Below are 10,499 nucleotides of genomic sequence, written 5' to 3' on the forward strand. Positions count from 1 at the left end.
GCTGGAGGCTCAGGACAGTGGGATGGTGACCAGGTAGCAGATGGTGATGGTCTTTGACCAGGTAGCTGGAGACTCAACCAGGTAGCTCAGGATTGGGGTGACCAGGTAGCAGGCTCAGTGGGAGGCTTGGGGTGACCAGGTGGGATGATCTTGACCAGGATGGTCTTGGGGTAGCACCAGGACAGTGGGATGGTGGACCAGGTCAACAGTGGGATGGTCTTGGGGTGACCAGGTTGGATGGATGGGTGACCAGGTAGGCTGGTCTTGGGGTGACCAGGTAGAGGCTCAGTGGGAGGACCAGTGGGATGGTCTTGGAGACTCAGGCAGGGGGGTGACCAGGTAGCTGAAGGCTCAGGGCAGTGGGATGGTCTTGGGGTGACCAGGTAGCTGGAGGGTTGGATGGTCTTGGGGTGAGGGTGACCAGGTAGCTGGAGGCTCAGGGCAGTGGGATGGTCTTGGGGTGACCAGGTAGCTGGAGGCTCAGGGCAGTGGGATGGTCTTGGGGTGACCAGGTAGCTGGAGGCTCAGGGCAGTGGGATGGTCTTGGGGTGACCAGGTAGCTGGAGGGTTGGATGGTCTTGGGGTGAGGGTGACTAGGTAGCTGGAAGAACAAGCAAGCCTCCATCAGTTTTGCATAGATTTGCACAACTCATTTTTACTTGTAATGCAACTATGCAAAACTAGCAGAGAACTGCAATAAAAATACAGGGAGTGATCTTGGTTGGTGGGATGTTAGTTAGACCCTTATGCCAGAAGGGGCACTTAGGGCAGTAGGTGCTAGTCTATGTCACTATCTGCACTAGATGCACCTTAGCACAAAGATATCATGAAGTCAAGTCAAACCATCAGGTCCTGGCCCAAGCAGGGTTAGGGTTCACCAGGGGTCAGCGGTATTGCTAGAAGTGCCTCCAGAGCCTGGTCAAGCAGGGTTAGGGTTCACCGGGGGTCAGCGGTATTGCTAGAAGTGCCTCCAGAGCCTGGTCCAAGCAGGGTTAGGGTTCACCAGGGGTCAGCGGTATTGCTAGAAGTGCCTCCAGAGCCTGGTCCAAGCAGGGTTAGGGTTCACCAGGGGTCAGCGGTATTGCTAGAAGTGCCTCCAGAGCCTGGTCCAAGCAGGGTTAGGGTTCACCAGGGGTCAGCGGTATTGCTAGAAGTGCCTCCAGAGCCTGGTCCAAGCAGGGTTAGGGTTCACCAGGGGTCAGCGGTATTGCTAGAAGTGCCTCCAGAGCCTGGTCCAAGCAGGGTTAGGGTTCACCGGGGGTCAGCGTCAGCGGTATTGCTAGAAGTGCCTCCATTGCAGTAGATATTCCATAGCACTACCTGCACTGTAAGCACTTTGACAACACAGCGACAGACAATTAAACCAGGCCTTCTGTATCTTCCATCTTCTTTACAACGAAACAAATCTCCAAAATAACCATTTTCCTCACACACAAAAACACCCCAAGTGTTGATGGGAGAAGTCCAGGTTTCACAACTTCGGAAGAAGAAAGCAGCATCCTGAAATCACAAAGAACGGTCGTTATGAACATGTTCACCGTGACGACACAGTATAACAGTAGTGTGTTATTGATACACCTCTCTGAAGACAACACGAGACGATGTTTCACCCATTCAGCCAGGCTACGTCCAGTGCTGTCTATGGGAAGCCACCATGCCATGTTCGCTAGCTACCTGCAGCAACAATCCTAGCTGCATCAATGGTCGCTCTCTCGTTGGAACAGTTAATACGCGGAAGTAAAACACACAACTTGACGAGCTGTATATAAACATTTTTAAAAAGCGCCCAACAGTTTAATTAAAATGTGTCAATCGGCAGATGATGTAGTTTAAATATCATTGGGTCCTTCTGTAGCTCAGTTGGTAGAGCATGGCGCTTGTAACGCCAGGGTAGTGGGTTCGATCCCGGGACCACCCATACGTAGAATGTATGCACACATGACTGTAAGTCGCTTTGGATAAAAGCGTCTGCTAAATGGCATATATTATGATTTATTGTGAACCATGAGTCTTTTCTTTAGTTCTACTGTGTTATTGACTGTGTGTTTTCTCCATGTGTAACTCTGTGTTGTTGTCTGTTCACACTGCTTTGCTTCATCCTGGTCAGGGTCTCAGTTGTAAATGAGAACTTGTTCTCAACTTGCCTACCTGGTTAAATAAAAGGTGAAATAAATTTTTAAAAGTGGATATATTTCTTTCTCCCCTTCCACTTTTTATTTATTAATACATACAGTCAATAATAATAATAATAAATATATATATATATATCCCGCGCAGCTTGCAGCCCGCTTTTCTGTGGGTCTTCTGCGCCAGTCTGTCCACCCTTCCCCCATAGTCTTAACATGGAGTCCGCAACAAACAACCTTTTTTTAGTAATATTTACTATAAAAACAACTCTACCACCTGCGTTTATTCAGGAGGCAGATAGCTAATGCATGCAATCAGGCGTCTAGGTATGCAACAGATTTGGGTTCCCCGTGTAAAATATCAGACCTATGGGAGAAAGTGGAGGGGGGGAACTTTTATGTGAACACGGTTTCACAAACCAGTCCGGCTAGTTAGCCTTTAGCAACTAGTTAGCCTTTAGCAACTGTGTTGTTTTGGACATTTAACCTAACATTAGCCAACTACTACTACAACAACAACAAACTAAAATACCTTGCAAAACTTACAACACAGAAAGTACATCTTTAAAAAAATATTTAAAAAAACACAAATGAAAAGCTAATTTGTCAAACTAGTTAACTAGTTTGTTCGGCTAATAAGTTGCTGCTAGCTAACACGTTAGCCTAGCCACATAACTTGTTACTGTATCTAAAACTAGGGGACTCATTTAGCACAAAGCTACATGTTATACGGTACGAGTTGCCCTCGGTTACGTGTGTGACTTATAGTCATTTCACCGGTTAGATTATTATTATTATTATTAGTTAAACTAGTTAAACATTGTATAAAGCAGTAGCTACCAACTTGGCTAAGCTAACTAGCTTAAGAAACCCTGCGGCCTAAAACTGGCCCATGTGCTGCTGCTTTGTTCTGGGGAGGGGAGACACTATCTAACACACATAATACAGATTCAAACATATCAAATAAACGCTTTCATCCAATACAATTATTATTCCCGTTAAAACTTTATTTTTTTTTAAACTACAACTAAAAAAAAAAAAAGTGTATAATAGTGTAAGTAGATAAAAAGTTGAATAAATCAGTCCGGTCTAACTAAGGCACTTAGAGAGACAAAACACGCTTTTCAAATCTCCCTCATTCTCAACTATGGAGGAGAGAGAGGACTGCCATGCGACACTTACTACACTGATTATAACTCACCAACTTCTCCCTTTTAGGACGCTCAAACGCACATCTAAGCATGGATAGCTATACCATTTTTTTTAAATCTGTTTCCCCACCCCACTAAATATGTATAGTGCTAAAAAAATAAGATAAATAAGAGTTGCTTGCCAATAACATGCGTTTAGCAAGACACTCACCGCTGAAATCCACCATCTTCGCTCAGTTGCCTGGATTTACCGTTGAATGTGGGGAGGAAAACCAAAATAAATACAAATCTAGCAACTGCTTCGTACACTTTTAACATGGACTAGGAAATATGTGACAAAACTGGGGAGCACATGTGTCTCTACCGCTGTACTTGTGGGATAGTATTGAGGGTTTAGGAAAGTGTCGCTCAGACGACCTGTCGGTCCCCATGTGGGCGAATGAAGGGCGGTTCCCGCTGAACGTAAATATCTCGCTACAATACAACCCCCAACTCTCTCATTCACATCTACTACGGTGCTTCCGATCCCACCCTCACACAGATGGGCTGAGCTATCTGTTTCTATCAGCCTTTTATCTTCTATTACACTGGGCTGAACTATCTGTTTCTATCAGCCTTTTATCTTCTATTACACTGGGCTGAACTATCTGTTTCTATCAGCCTTTTATCTTCTATTACACTGGGCTGAACTATCTGTTTCTATCAGCCTTTTATCTTCTATTACACTGGGCTGAACTATCTGTTTCTATCAGCCTTTTATCTTCTATTACACTGGGCTGAACTATCTGTTTCTATCAGCCTTTTATCTTCTATTACACTGGGCTGAACTATCTGTTTCTATCAGCCTTTTATCTTCTATTACACTGGGCTGAACTATCTGTTTCTATCAGCCTTTTATCTTCTATTACACTGGGCTGAACTATCTGTTTCTATCAGCCTTTTATCTTCTATTACACTGGGCTGAACTATCTGTTTCTATCAGCCTTTTATCTTCTATTACACTGGGCTGAACTATCTGTTTCTATCAGCCTTTTATCTTCTATTACACTGGGCTGAACTATCTGTTTCTATCAGCCTTTTATCTTCTATTACACTGGGCTGAACTATCTGTTATCTATCAGCCTTTTATCTTCTATTACACTGGGCTGAACTATCTGTTTCTATCAGCCTTTTATCTTCTATTACACTGGGCTGAACTATCTGTTTCTATCAGCCTTTTATCTTCTATTACACTGGGCTGAACTATCTGTTTCTATCAGCCTTTTATCTTCTATTACACTGGGCTGAACTATCTGTTTCTATCAGCCTTTTATCTTCTATTACACTGGGCTGAACTATCTGTTTCTATCAGCCTTTTATCTTCTATTACACTGGGCTGAACTATCTGTTTCTATCAGCCTTTTATCTTCTATTACACTGGGCTGAACTATCTGTTTCTATCAGCCTTTTATCTTCTATTACACTGGGCTGAACTATCTGTTTCTATCAGCCTTTTATCTTCTATTACACTGGGCTGAACTATCTGTTTCTATCAGCCTTTTATCTTCTATTACACTGGGCTGAACTATCTGTTTCTATCAGCCTTTTATCTTCTATTACACTGGGCTGAACTATCTGTTTCTATCAGCCTTTTATCTTCTATTACACTGGGCTGAACTATCTGTTTCTATCAGCCTTTTATCTTCTATTACACTGGGCTGAACTATCTGTTTCTATCAGCCTGTTTTATCTTCTATTACACTGGGCTGAACTATCTGTTTCTATCAGCCTTTTATCTTCTATTACACTGGGCTGAACTATCTGTTTCTATCAGCCTTTTATCTTCTATTACACTGGGCTGAACTATCTGTTTCTATCAGCCTTTTATCTTCTATTACACTGGGCTGAACTATCTGTTTCTATCAGCCTTTTATCTTCTATTACACTGGGCTGAACTATCTGTTTCTATCAGCCTTTTATCTTCTATTACACTGGGCTGAACTATCTGTTTCTATCAGCCTTTTATCTTCTATTACACTGGGCTGAACTATCTGTTTCTATCAGCCTTTTATCTTCTATTACACTGGGCTGAACTATCTGTTTCTATCAGCCTTTTATCTTCTATTACACTGGGCTGAACTATCTGTTTCTATCAGCCTTTTATCTTCTATTACACTTACATCTGTTTCTATGGGCTGAACTATCTGTTTCTATCAGCCTTTTATCTTCTATTACACTGGGCTGAACTATCTGTTATCTATCAGCCTTTTATCTTCTATTACACTGGGCTGAACTATCTGTTTCTATCAGCCTTTTATCTTCTATTACACTGGGCTGACTGGGCTGAACTATCTGTTTCTATCAGCCTTTTATCTTCTATTACACTGGGCTGAACTATCTGTTTCTATCAGCCTTTTATCTTCTATTACACTGGGCTGAACTATCTGTTTCTATCAGCCTTTTATCTTCTATTACACTGGGCTGAACTATCTGTTTCTATCAGCCTTTTATCTTCTATTACACTGGGCTGAACTATCTGTTTCTATCAGCCTTTTATCTTCTATTACACTGGGCTGAACTATCTGTTTCTATCAGCCTTTTATCTTCTCTATCAGCCTTTTACACTGGGCTGAACTATCTGTTTCTATCAGCCTTTTATCTTCTATTACACTGGGCTGAACTATCTGTTTCTATCAGCCTTTTATCTTCTATTACACTGGGCTGAACTATCTGTTTCTATCAGCCTTTTATCTTCTATTACACTGGGCTGAACTATCTGTTTCTATCTATTACACTGGGCTGAACAGCCTTTTATCTTCTATTACACTGGGCTGAACTATCTGTTTCTATCAGCCTTTTATCTTCTATTACACTGGGCTGAACTATCTATCAGCCTTTTTTCTATTACACTGGGCCTTTTATCAGCCTATTATCACTGGGCTGAACTATCTGTTTCTATCAGCCTTTTATCTTCTATTACACTGGGCTGAACTATCTGTTTCTATCAGCCTTTTATCTTCTATTACACTGGGCTGAACTATCTGTTTCTATCAGCCTTTTATCTCTATTATTACACTGGGCTGAACTATCTCAGCTTTTTCTATCAGCCTTTTATCTTTATTACACTGGGCTGAACTATCTGTTTCTATCAGCCTTTTATCTTCTATTACACTGGGCTACTATCACTGGGCTTTGAACTATCTGGGTTTCTGTTTCTATCAGCCTTTTATCTTCTATTAACACTGGGCTGAACTATCTGTTTCTATCAGCCTTTTATCTTCTATTACACTGGGCTGAACTATCTGTTTCTATCAGCCTTTTATCTTCTATTACACTGGGCTGAACTATCTGTTTCTATCAGCCTTTTATCTTCTATTACACTGGGCTGGCTGAACTATCTGTTTCTATCAGCCTTTTATCTTCTATTTATCTGTTTCTATAGCCTTTTATCACTATTACACTGGGCTGAACTATCTGTTTCTATCAGCCTTTTATCTTCTATTACACTGGGCTGAACTATCTGTTTCTATCAGCCTTTTATCTTCTATTACACTGGGCTGAACTATCTGTTTCTATCAGCCTTTTATCTTCTATTACACTGGGCTGAACTATCTGTTTCTATCAGCCTTTTATCTCTTCTATTACACTGGGCTGAACTATCTGTTTCTATCAGCCTTTTATCTTCTATTACACTGGGCTGAACTATCTGTTTCTATCACTATCTGGGTTTCTGTTTCAGCCTTTTATCTTCTATTACACTGGGCTGAACTATCTGTTTCTATCAGCCTTTTATCTTCTATTACACTGGGCTGAACTATCTGTTTCTATCAGCCTTTTATCTTCTATTACACTGGGCTGAACTATCTGTTTCTATCAGCCTTTTATCTTCTATTACACTGGGCTGAACTATCTGTTTCTATCAGCCTTTTATCTTCTATTACACTGGGCTGAACTATCTGTTTCTATCAGCCTTTTATCTTCTATTACACTGGGCTGTAATTTGTATTTTCAAAATACAAAAAATACTAGTTCTATACCGTTTTTATTTTAAAGCGGTTCTCATTTTGTGGCCCCCTTTCAACCTGAATTACTGTCAGAAATCGGACAGATATTGATTGAACGGTTGGATTGTGATGGCACTATGGTGTGATAAGAGCTTCATGCTAAATTAACTAAATATACATGGAAATATATTTTTTTTAAATGAACAATTGCAAAGCATGCTGAGTATTATTCTAATGAGTTCTGCAGTACAAAACAAGGCCAATAATAATACCCACTGTGCTTTTCACTTCATTTTGGTATGTTCATTTTCAATTATAAACTGTGTGGTTCCAGCTCTGAATGCTGATTGGCTGACAGCCGTGGTATATCAGACCATATACCACAAATATGACAAAACATGTATTTTTACTGCTCTATTTATAATAGCAATAACACCTGTCAATTGACAAATAAAGTTTGATTAGATTTTTATGGCCAATATACCACGGCTAAGGGCTGTGCCCAGGCACTCCACATTGCGTCGTGCTGAAGAACAAAGCCGTGGTATATTGGCCATATCAATCAAATCAAACGTTATTTGTCACGAGTACAACAAGTGTAGACCTTACCGTTTTTATTTTTATTTTATTTTACCAACGGCAAAGTCAGTTAAGAACACGTTCTTATTTTGTAAAGTACGTGAAAGTACGTGAAATGCGTACTTTACAAGCCCTTAACCAAGAGCGCAGTTCAAGAATTTAGCACATCCCCCCGTGCCTTATTGCTTTTAAATATACATTTAGGTCATTTAACAGACAATCTTCTCCAGAGTGACTTAGTTAGATAAACGACAACATAGCACAGTCAAAGCATGTACAACGTTTATGACACCGTTACTGAGAATGTTGTTGCTGTTTTTATATAGCCAAGTCAGTTAAGCATAATGTATTATTTACATTGACAGCCTAGCCGGGCCAAACCCTGATGACGCTCGGCCAATTGTGTGCCGCCCTATGGGGACTCCCAATCACGGCCGGATGTGATACAGCCTGGATTCGAAACAGTGACTGTAGTGATGCCAATGCACTGAGTTGCAGTGCTTAACACCGCTGCGCCACTCGGGCTGTTCTGGTCGGGTTGGCTACTTGCAATTCTGTTTGTGTATTATAAAATACAAAATACATGTGTTTTAATTAAATAAATGACACAATTCAAAACTATTTTATAGTTTATTTTTTTTATACATTGATCTTTATGGTATATTGTCATTTTTGCCCATCCCTTCCCTCAGCGAATTTTGCTATCTGGGATCCTTGGGACATTCCCATTGACGTTCAAATGTAAAATGATTATGCAAGGGGTTTAGGGTCGAGAAGTCCTAAGGATTCTGGGTAGCCTCAGCCAAATCCCCCCAAAAATGGGTAGTAGCCAAATGAGTTAGACAGAAAATTACCCAACTGAGTGGATGCGTGTTTTTAAATGTACAGTCTGCAAACAACACATTAGATATATTTAAAACGAATATATATTCAATCGGATTGTTGTGTGATTTGTTTAACATTAGATCAAATAGTTTCATAACAAATAATAACAAAATAATATTTCGCTGGAAATGGCAACAATCTGACGTGGTTTATTCCCAAACGTTGATTTCCCACGAAGAACATAAGAACAAAATAAAATAAATCACATAGTGGCTAAATAACTAGAAAAACGTGCAAAAACAATTATGACGAATTAAAAATCTGAAAATGTGGTATACAGTCTGGCTGGATTCGATCAATTGACATTGTGTGGTCATTTTCAAATCATACTTAGAAATGCATAATTATAGTGTAAATCCTAGGAACACCATGTCAATTGTAAAAAAAACCTTATTATTTGTTAAAGGTTTTATTATTTGTGAACCGGTCGTAAAACATTCTACTAGACCACCACTAGAGGGTCTCAGTAAACCGAGGAACGAATCGAGCTTCTCTGTCAGACGCACTCAAACAGCATCCCATCTTACCACGTGTCCTCAAACAGCATCCCACCTACCACCACATCGTGAATGTTATTTCACAATACCCCTGTTCCTCCTTCCTTTGCTAAATATGCCAGTGAGAGATCCACAGATGGAGGGAGAAGTGTGTATTATTCACTATTCATTTAAAAATGGTCCTCCTTATTCCAGACTGATGTTATTGATTATTGATCAATGAATAGGAACTTATTTTCCTGTAATTTAATATTCACACATTTTTTAAAAAACGGTCTCAATTACATTGTGTCTTTCATATAAAGCCTGTCCACTTTGAACCTCAAGTTATTTGGACTTCACACTGTTTCATCTCCTCTGGCAGTATTGTGGCAGTATTGTGGCAGTATTGTGGCAGTACTGTGGCAGTATTGTGGCAGTATCGTGGCAGTATTGTGGCAGTATTGTGGCTAGTAGTACTGTGGCAGTATTGTGGCAGTATTGTGGCAGTATTGTGGCAGTATCGTGGCAGTATCGTGGCAGTATCGTGGCAGTATCATGGCAGTATTGTGGCAGTATTGGGGCAGTATTGTGGCAGTATCGTGGCAGTATCGTGGCAGCATCGTGGCAGTATCGTGGCAGTATCGTGGCAGTATCATGGCAGTATCGTGGCAGTATCGTGGCAGTATTGTACAGAGTCAATGTGGAGGCTATATACAGGGGGTACCGGTACAGAGTCAATGTGGAGGCTATATACAGGGGTACCAGTACAGAGTCAATGTGGAGGCTATATACAGGGGTACCGGTACAGAGTCAATGTGGAGGCTATATACAGGGGTACCTGTACAGAGTCAATGTGGAGGCTATATACAGGGGGTACTGGTACTGAGTCAATGTGGATGCTATATACAGGGGTACCGGTACTGAGTCAATGTGGAGGTTATATACAGGGGTACAGAGTCAGTGTGGAGGCTATATACAGGGGGTACAGAGTCAATGTGGAGACTATATACAGGGGGTACAGAGTCAGTGTGGAGGCTATATACAGGGGGTACAGAGTCAATGTGGAGGCTATATACAGGGGGTACAGAGTCAATGTGGAGGCTATATACAGGGGGTACAGAGTCAATGTGGAGGCTATATACAGGGGGTACAGAGTCAATGTGGAGGCTATATACAGGGGTACAGAGTCAATGTGGAGGCTATATACAGGGGGTACAGAGTCAATGTGGAGGCTATATACAGGGGGTACAGAGTCAATGTGGAGGCTATATACAGGGGGTACAGAGTCAATGTGGA

The sequence above is a fragment of the Oncorhynchus keta genome, unplaced genomic scaffold, assembly GCF_023373465.1.
Source record: "Oncorhynchus keta strain PuntledgeMale-10-30-2019 unplaced genomic scaffold, Oket_V2 Un_contig_61_pilon_pilon, whole genome shotgun sequence".
Lineage (NCBI taxonomy): Eukaryota > Metazoa > Chordata > Actinopteri > Salmoniformes > Salmonidae > Oncorhynchus > Oncorhynchus keta.